The following is a 6,903-nucleotide window of genomic DNA, read 5'->3' as shown; positions in this document are numbered from 1 at the left end:
CCTTTAACTTGAACACTCAGTACGGACAGTTCGTTATGTCATGTCATCCTTAGACGGGCGAATCAGGGGGTGAACCGTCCACTGATTTCCGTCCACTGTAGGAAGGGGTTGGGGCAAATTTGTCACGATAGGGCAGAAAAAATTTATTGACCAAAAAAACAATTGGGGAAAATGATTTTTGCTGGAAGCCAAATCCGACGTTGAAGAGCTAAAAAAAATTTATACTGGTCAAGAAAAGAAAAATCAGGAAAGCGATTTCTGTCATCTCTAGGAGGAGCAACAAATCCGAGCTGAAGAGCAGAGCCGTAATGAGAGCACCCCCCCCCCCCCCACCAATCCAGGGGGTGAACTATCTCTGCAGTCCTTAGTAACTACTAGTCCTAATGAACTACCGGTCGGAGGACTGCAGCTAAGGACCGCTTCAACTACTAGTAGTTAAGAGGTACTATGAACTACCAGTCCTTAAGGTCACGTGACGTGAAACAGTAGTTAGAGGGAGAGAAAATTTTTGCTTTCGAGAGTAACAGATCGCTAACCAATCGGGATGCCGTTTGAAGCCTACAACTACTACTAATTATTTAACAATCGTTTTTCCGCAGTGGGTGGTGGCAGCGATTTCATGTTTACAACTGATTGTAAACAAACTTTTTTTTCCGAGGGACTCGCCACACATTTTTGTCATCCGTGCTTTGCAATTTTTTTTACTCTAACATCGCCAGCTAGTTTAATTATTTTGTAAACGTATATGAGACGTTGCATTTTTCATCTTGCGACTTTTTTTAGAATAAGATTCGGTATTTTTCTTGTCCGAGCTCATGGATCCCACTTTTGGATACTTGAAAAAGCGAGTATCTGGGACCCCAGCGGCATATAAGCGGGTCGCATACTGATGAAATCAAAATTTGAAAAAAAGAAAATTCTTACAACAAAATGCAAAACTTTAAGGTTACCGGCACTAGTTGAGCCTACGGTCGTAGTGTGCCTTTCCGGGCAGACTTTCCTTTTTTTTTGGGGGGGGGGGGGGCTCTTCTTGAAAGGGTTATTATGCAAAATAATTATAGATTTTTGGGCCCCCAATTCGTCTCGGGGGCCCCAGCTGAATACTGTTTTTAATATTGAGTGCCACTTTTTTTTAAGACCAATTTGTTAAAAATGATTTTTTATTATCCATTTTTATTCCTTTTTAAATTCATTGAAACAATGAATTGCAAATTATTTTCGGAGCAACTAAAATATTAAATTATTGATCATTTATAATTAAAAGAATTAACTGCCTTGCTGCATATTGTAGTTCTATATTTTAAACTATAGGTTTCTCCTCAGTATTAAAAAATATCAGAACACGATTTTCTATGAATGAGCACTTACCTGTTAATGGAAGTGAATACTTCAATATTTAAAATATATATACGTCTATATTAAAGATCTTTCATCAATTTATCTGTTTCATATTTAGCTTCCAACAAATAATTTCACCTGATAACTTTCATTTTGACAATATATTTCATTTGAGTTGATTAGAAGATGAATGATTGATTGAAATTGATTAATAGAAACATGAATTAAATAACAACTTGCACATATGATTTGTCATACAAAAACATTTTATTTCAAACATATGTTCATAGAGAGTTATCATAATCACAATTTATTGGTTGTACTTTTCTTAGAAATCGCATCTTTCAAGAATATAATTTTTTAAGATTCATAAATTTTCATCTGCATCTTCAAATGTTGATTTACCTGAAATTAAAAAGAGGAAGAAAAAAAAACACTTTTATTATGCTTATCAATATTTAAATGTACTGTATATTTTATTTCAAATTATAACGCAGTCTTTAGTTGTATAAGTAGAGATAATTCGTGCACAATAGCACTTAGTCGACATTGAGTCGTCTCGCCACCATTTTATCACAGTAGGATCCAAAATGTATAAACTGTGTTTTGCAAGGGAGGCCTGGCGTTCCACATAGATGCACATGTTCATGTCTAGATGTATTTACCTAGGGCTTGGAGCTCCGAAATCTTAAGAGCCAACATTGCAAAAAAAAAAATTCATACTGACACCTAAAATTTTCTATGCAGATCATAAAATATTTGGAGTTTATGTCTGAATCTTCCAACATGTCAAGATCATCACTAAGTGCTGAAAAAGTTGAATATAATTTTTTTTTACTTCGGATTATTTCTTCTAAAAATATGCTTGGCTTCCAAAAAATTTGGCCCGCGCCTTTTTCAATTTTTCGAGCCATGTTTCTACCCTAAAATTTTGGTCAGACAGATGAAGTGCAAAAACCTATTGGCACGCAGCTTACTATATATTTTCACTCTACTCTTTCAGCTTTGCTCTAAAACACATCCTTAGCAACCTCTTGTGGATCGGGGAACCCCTATTTAAATTAACATAGAAATTTTGCAGTGTTGTATGGTCTCACTAGTTAAAAAGTATGATATTATTTGTCGTCAAGTATATTGTTTTAATATTTTCATTCACAAAATTTGCTCATCAGTAAATATAACACGTTTTTCAAAGAATTAATATTGCTTTTCAGTTAGTAAAGCTTCTAAAAGTTTTTTTTTAATGTCCTCCCTCTCATTTATATAGCCAAGACAAGTTTTTCAACAGTACATGTTTTTACTTGCACTGGTCAAATTTTGAGTGGTATAGGTAGCCATTAAGAAATCGTCTATCTTAATTTCCTCAATTCAATTATGTCAAAAACAGTTGTTCTTTCAATAGTATATGAAAAAATTATTATAAAGATAATTACTCATAGCAAGATATTTCTCGAGAGAAACCAATAAGGTATGGACTAAAAACAATGCCACCATTCCCCCTTGCTTATTTTGTTTTTGCACATATAAAATGTGTCGCTGAAATTACAATAATTTCAGAGGGAAGTATGTTTCTGTTGAGTTTTATATTGAGAAATATTCAAGTGATTGTACAGTTTACAATTTTTATGAATTTTCTCAACTTAAAATTGAATGTGTATAAAATAGGTTATTTTAATCATGGTGCAACATAAATAAGACACTGAAATACAACATTTCTTAATAAACATGTGAATTTATGTAATACAGCCTCTCCGAAACGCTATTATGATTATGATCTGATACAACGTCAAAATTCTGTGGGTGGGATGGTGGTGTTAAATCGGGTTCGACTGTATTTGTTCCACTAGGGTTGTTGATACAAATGAAATCAGTGAAAATGATGATTGTTAAAATTTATGTCATTAAATCATGCATGGAAATATTTCATTTTACATGAAAATTATAATGGAAACTGTTGCTCAAAGTCAAATACAAAGAATTAAAATTACCTTTGTTTGCTCTGGGAGAATTGTTTCGTAACCTTAAAAACCTTCACATTACTTCGTAGCTACCTACAGCCAAGTTCCTGGGAAACAAAATTTTTCAGAGTTAGAAAAGTCTCACAAATGTATATACACTAATATATATATAATCTCTCAGCTGTTTACTAACAACATTGTTAAAAAATAAATGCTTGTTAAAAGTTTCACTTCCATAACATCTCAAAATGTTATATTTTAAAGTTCTTAAATATTCGACATGGAAATTTGTTTTCTGTGTTTACCCATACACACAAAATCAAAAACAATTTTTGGCAAAAAATTAAATTTGAACACACACAGCAAGGCCATAACCCAAATACTGAAGTAGTAATACGTTTCAAACACTAATCTGCTTCCTCTAGTTATAATGTATATACCTCAATAAAAACTGTGCCTGAAATTCCAACTTTGTTTTTTAGTTCCATTGTACGAATTTCATTTTTCATATCAACAAAACAATATAATGATTCCTTATTAAATATTCCTCATCTCAGAGCGAGTTACAGAGTGCAATTTTTCAGGAAGTGGCACATGATTTTTTTTCTCAAAATTTAACTTCCACTAAGTATTACAATATTGTTCATTTGAACAGTTCAAAATATCAAATCTATATTTTAATCCTTTAGTGCACGAGTTTTACAAAAATTAATATTTAACATTACTGCCAATTTTTACCATGCTTTATTTCAATTTCACCATTACTCATCACAAAAAAATTATTAAATTTTTTGTCATTTAGGTGCTATAATTTATTATCAATGAATTGTAGCTTATTAGTTACTTTGTGCATTGAAAGGAGGTTGATCTAAAACACAAATTTTCAATTTCCTTATTTATAGGCGATTATTATTAATTAAAATTATTCAATTTCCTTATTTATAGGCGATTATTCATAGCATAGTCATCCAAGCACAATTTTTATTGTGCCAACAATATTCAAATTATTTATTTACACACATGCTCAATTTATTTAGACATAATTTTTCATTGAAAAAAATTAATACGGCAAAAAACATAGAATGTAAAATTTCAATCTGATATTATCGTAATTGTAGATTTATGTTTCATTTGCCATGTAAATATTTTCAATACAATCCAAAGTATACAAGGGCTATTTGATATTTTTCAGCATTACCAAGAGGGATCCACTGCCCTATTGATTGCGTGACATTATGTCCATTTATATTTTTAAATAACGCATTTACCGAGCAAAAAAATATTAAGAAAATTTCTAAACACTCTTCTTATATAGTTCGATAGCAATAAAATAATTCTTACCTCAGTAATGAACATGCTAGCACTTCGTCGTGGCTTCGATCGCCGATGTCAACATCTAGTTTTGCAGGATATAATGATGAATCACTTCAACTTTGATGACATCGAAGACATAATCTAAGTTTTATCTGTCATTATTATCGTAAAAAATTGTTTAATTCGAAAAAAAAACAGCATATTTCATCACTAAATATCACAGCGAGAACTCGCGGCCAGAGACGAAATTTCCTCTTTTCCAAGATGGCCGCCGTGAACTACTTTTCTTGCTGCTTTAGGACTGGTGCTAGGCAGTCCTTAAAAAAAGTCCTTAGCTTAGAGATAGTATCAAAAAGTCGAACTACTGGCCAGCTAAGGACTTTTCGGCGCTCAACTACTTTTTTTCCGCTAAGGACCGCAGAGATAGTTCACCCCCTGCTTGGCCAATTGAACGATTAATGTTCTTTGTATCTGCTGAAGCGACGGTCCATGCACATGCTTTACGATGTCGGAGCATCAAAGTTCTCCATCAGTACTACCACTCGGGGTAGTGTGGACATGGACGAAGTAGCATCCTTAGACTGGACTGCAAGAGACAGCTGCTGGGCTTCATCTTTCTGGCATGACAGTAAACCTTCCTTTCTGGATCAGTTGGGAGAAACTGATATGACGAGACGATGCTTCATACTGTTTTTCTTGAGCTTACATCTTCAAGTAAAATGTTACGACTTTTGGCAGTTCAGACCTACATAGGGATTTGAGTGACTTGACTTGGGATTTGAGTTTCAGGGGCTCTTCAAGTTACGTGGGGGGGGGGGGGGGGGATTCTTCAACGACGGGACCACGCTTTCTCGTGCAACTGGTCCCGATGAACTGCACGCCTCCAAAGTTTTTCAGTGATAATATGTAAATTGAGTGATGGGCGGGGCTTGAGAAAGCGCACCCTCTAATTCGTCGCGCAAACTGCGTCATCCAAAATTTTACCCAATTGTATCACGAGGCGCGAACACAAACATGAAACCAAAAGAAAAACATATTCTCTCAATACGGGGTCGATTTAAAGAGTAATGGGCATGTTAAACAAAATCACGTTTCCACAAGCCAAATTGACATTACATAACAAAATCATCCTCTTTAAATCAATACTCAGACCTACCCTTCTTTATGCGTCTCCTGCTTGGGCCCATGCTTGCAAGATGAATATTAAAAACTTACAAACTGTGCAAAATAAAATCCTTAGAAGATTCACTAATGCCCCATGGTTCATCAGAGGTATTAATATTAGAAAAGACTTGGATATTCCACATATATTTGACTATATACAAAATCTAAACAAAGATCAGTTTGACAGAATGAGAGTGTCTACGTACCAACACCTTGCAGACATAGTGGACTATGATGTACAAGTCATAGGGAAATATAGGAGACCACAGCAGATATTCCATTTAAATTGGAACAATCTATAGCTGCTACTTGTATATATGAAAATGTTGGCAACTTATGTATATATAGCGGTAGTTAAAATTTTCTCTTGTATTTATTATAAGTATTGAATTTTGTGGTTGTATATAATCCTTAAATTACTGAGCACTTACTGAATAGAACTCTTATGTTTGTATATATCTCACTGTATACTTTTGTTCTCGAACTTTTGGAATAGCAGTGGTATTTTTTGAATGTGCCCATCTGAATTTTTGATTAATAAACCCTCATGAAGTCCTAAATGATGATGGCGAAATACTGACTTACAGTCAGTTATTCATTTGGACTGCCATTAGCTGAAAGGTACCATAATATGTTTGTTTATGGATAATTGCATCTTCAAAAACGTATGTGAGGTTTTTGCGCTGCGTCCCCCATGCAGTGTTTTTTCCCCTCTTTTCCCCCTGTATAGAACGGATGGTTATGAGTGAAGCTTTCTTTGGTGTTCTTGGTGATTCTACATAGGACTGTTGGTTGTGGTGGCTAAGAAAAAAAAAAAAAAAAAAAAAAAAAAAAAAAAAAATCTCTCTGGCTTAAATTTGTATAGTCGGACCATGATGACCTGATACTGTTTTCTCTTTTCCCCTCTTCTTCCCTTAAGCTTTTCACATTCTTTTTGCTCTTCATAGGCCTTCCTGGCCAGTTTGTATGCTGACAGTCGTCCATATAGGATGGGAATCAGCTAAAAGTTCTATTCTGGTCTGGTCTGGTCTGGGGTCGATTTAAGAAAATGAACGGCTTTCAGCAAAGTTTATAATGACAACAATAATTTTCAATATAAGATTTCCGGATTAAATGCATAAATATTCAT

The 6,903-nt window shown here is 34.1% G+C and overlaps 1 long non-coding RNA gene across 1 annotated transcript; it reads right to left on the bottom strand.

Annotated features, from left to right (window-relative positions):
* Window positions 1-1,568: 1,568 nt before the first annotated feature.
* On the bottom strand, window positions 1,569-5,426 carry LOC149086524 (uncharacterized). Its single transcript, XR_016196128.1, has 3 exons — window positions 4,638-5,426; window positions 3,327-3,403; window positions 1,569-1,743 (listed from the first exon to the last, which is right to left on the bottom strand). It is a non-coding gene; the product is annotated as an uncharacterized LOC149086524 (long non-coding RNA).
* Between the last annotated feature and the right edge of the window lie 1,477 nt (window positions 5,427-6,903).

The sequence above is a fragment of the Pholcus phalangioides genome, unplaced genomic scaffold (genome assembly GCF_987345545.1).
Source record: "Pholcus phalangioides strain wild (caught in Gottingen) unplaced genomic scaffold, Ppha-v1.0 ptg000004l_1, whole genome shotgun sequence".
Lineage (NCBI taxonomy): Eukaryota > Metazoa > Arthropoda > Arachnida > Araneae > Pholcidae > Pholcus > Pholcus phalangioides.
The sequence above is the reverse complement of the archived record's forward strand: the minus strand, read 5'-3'. Positions and strand labels throughout refer to the sequence as shown.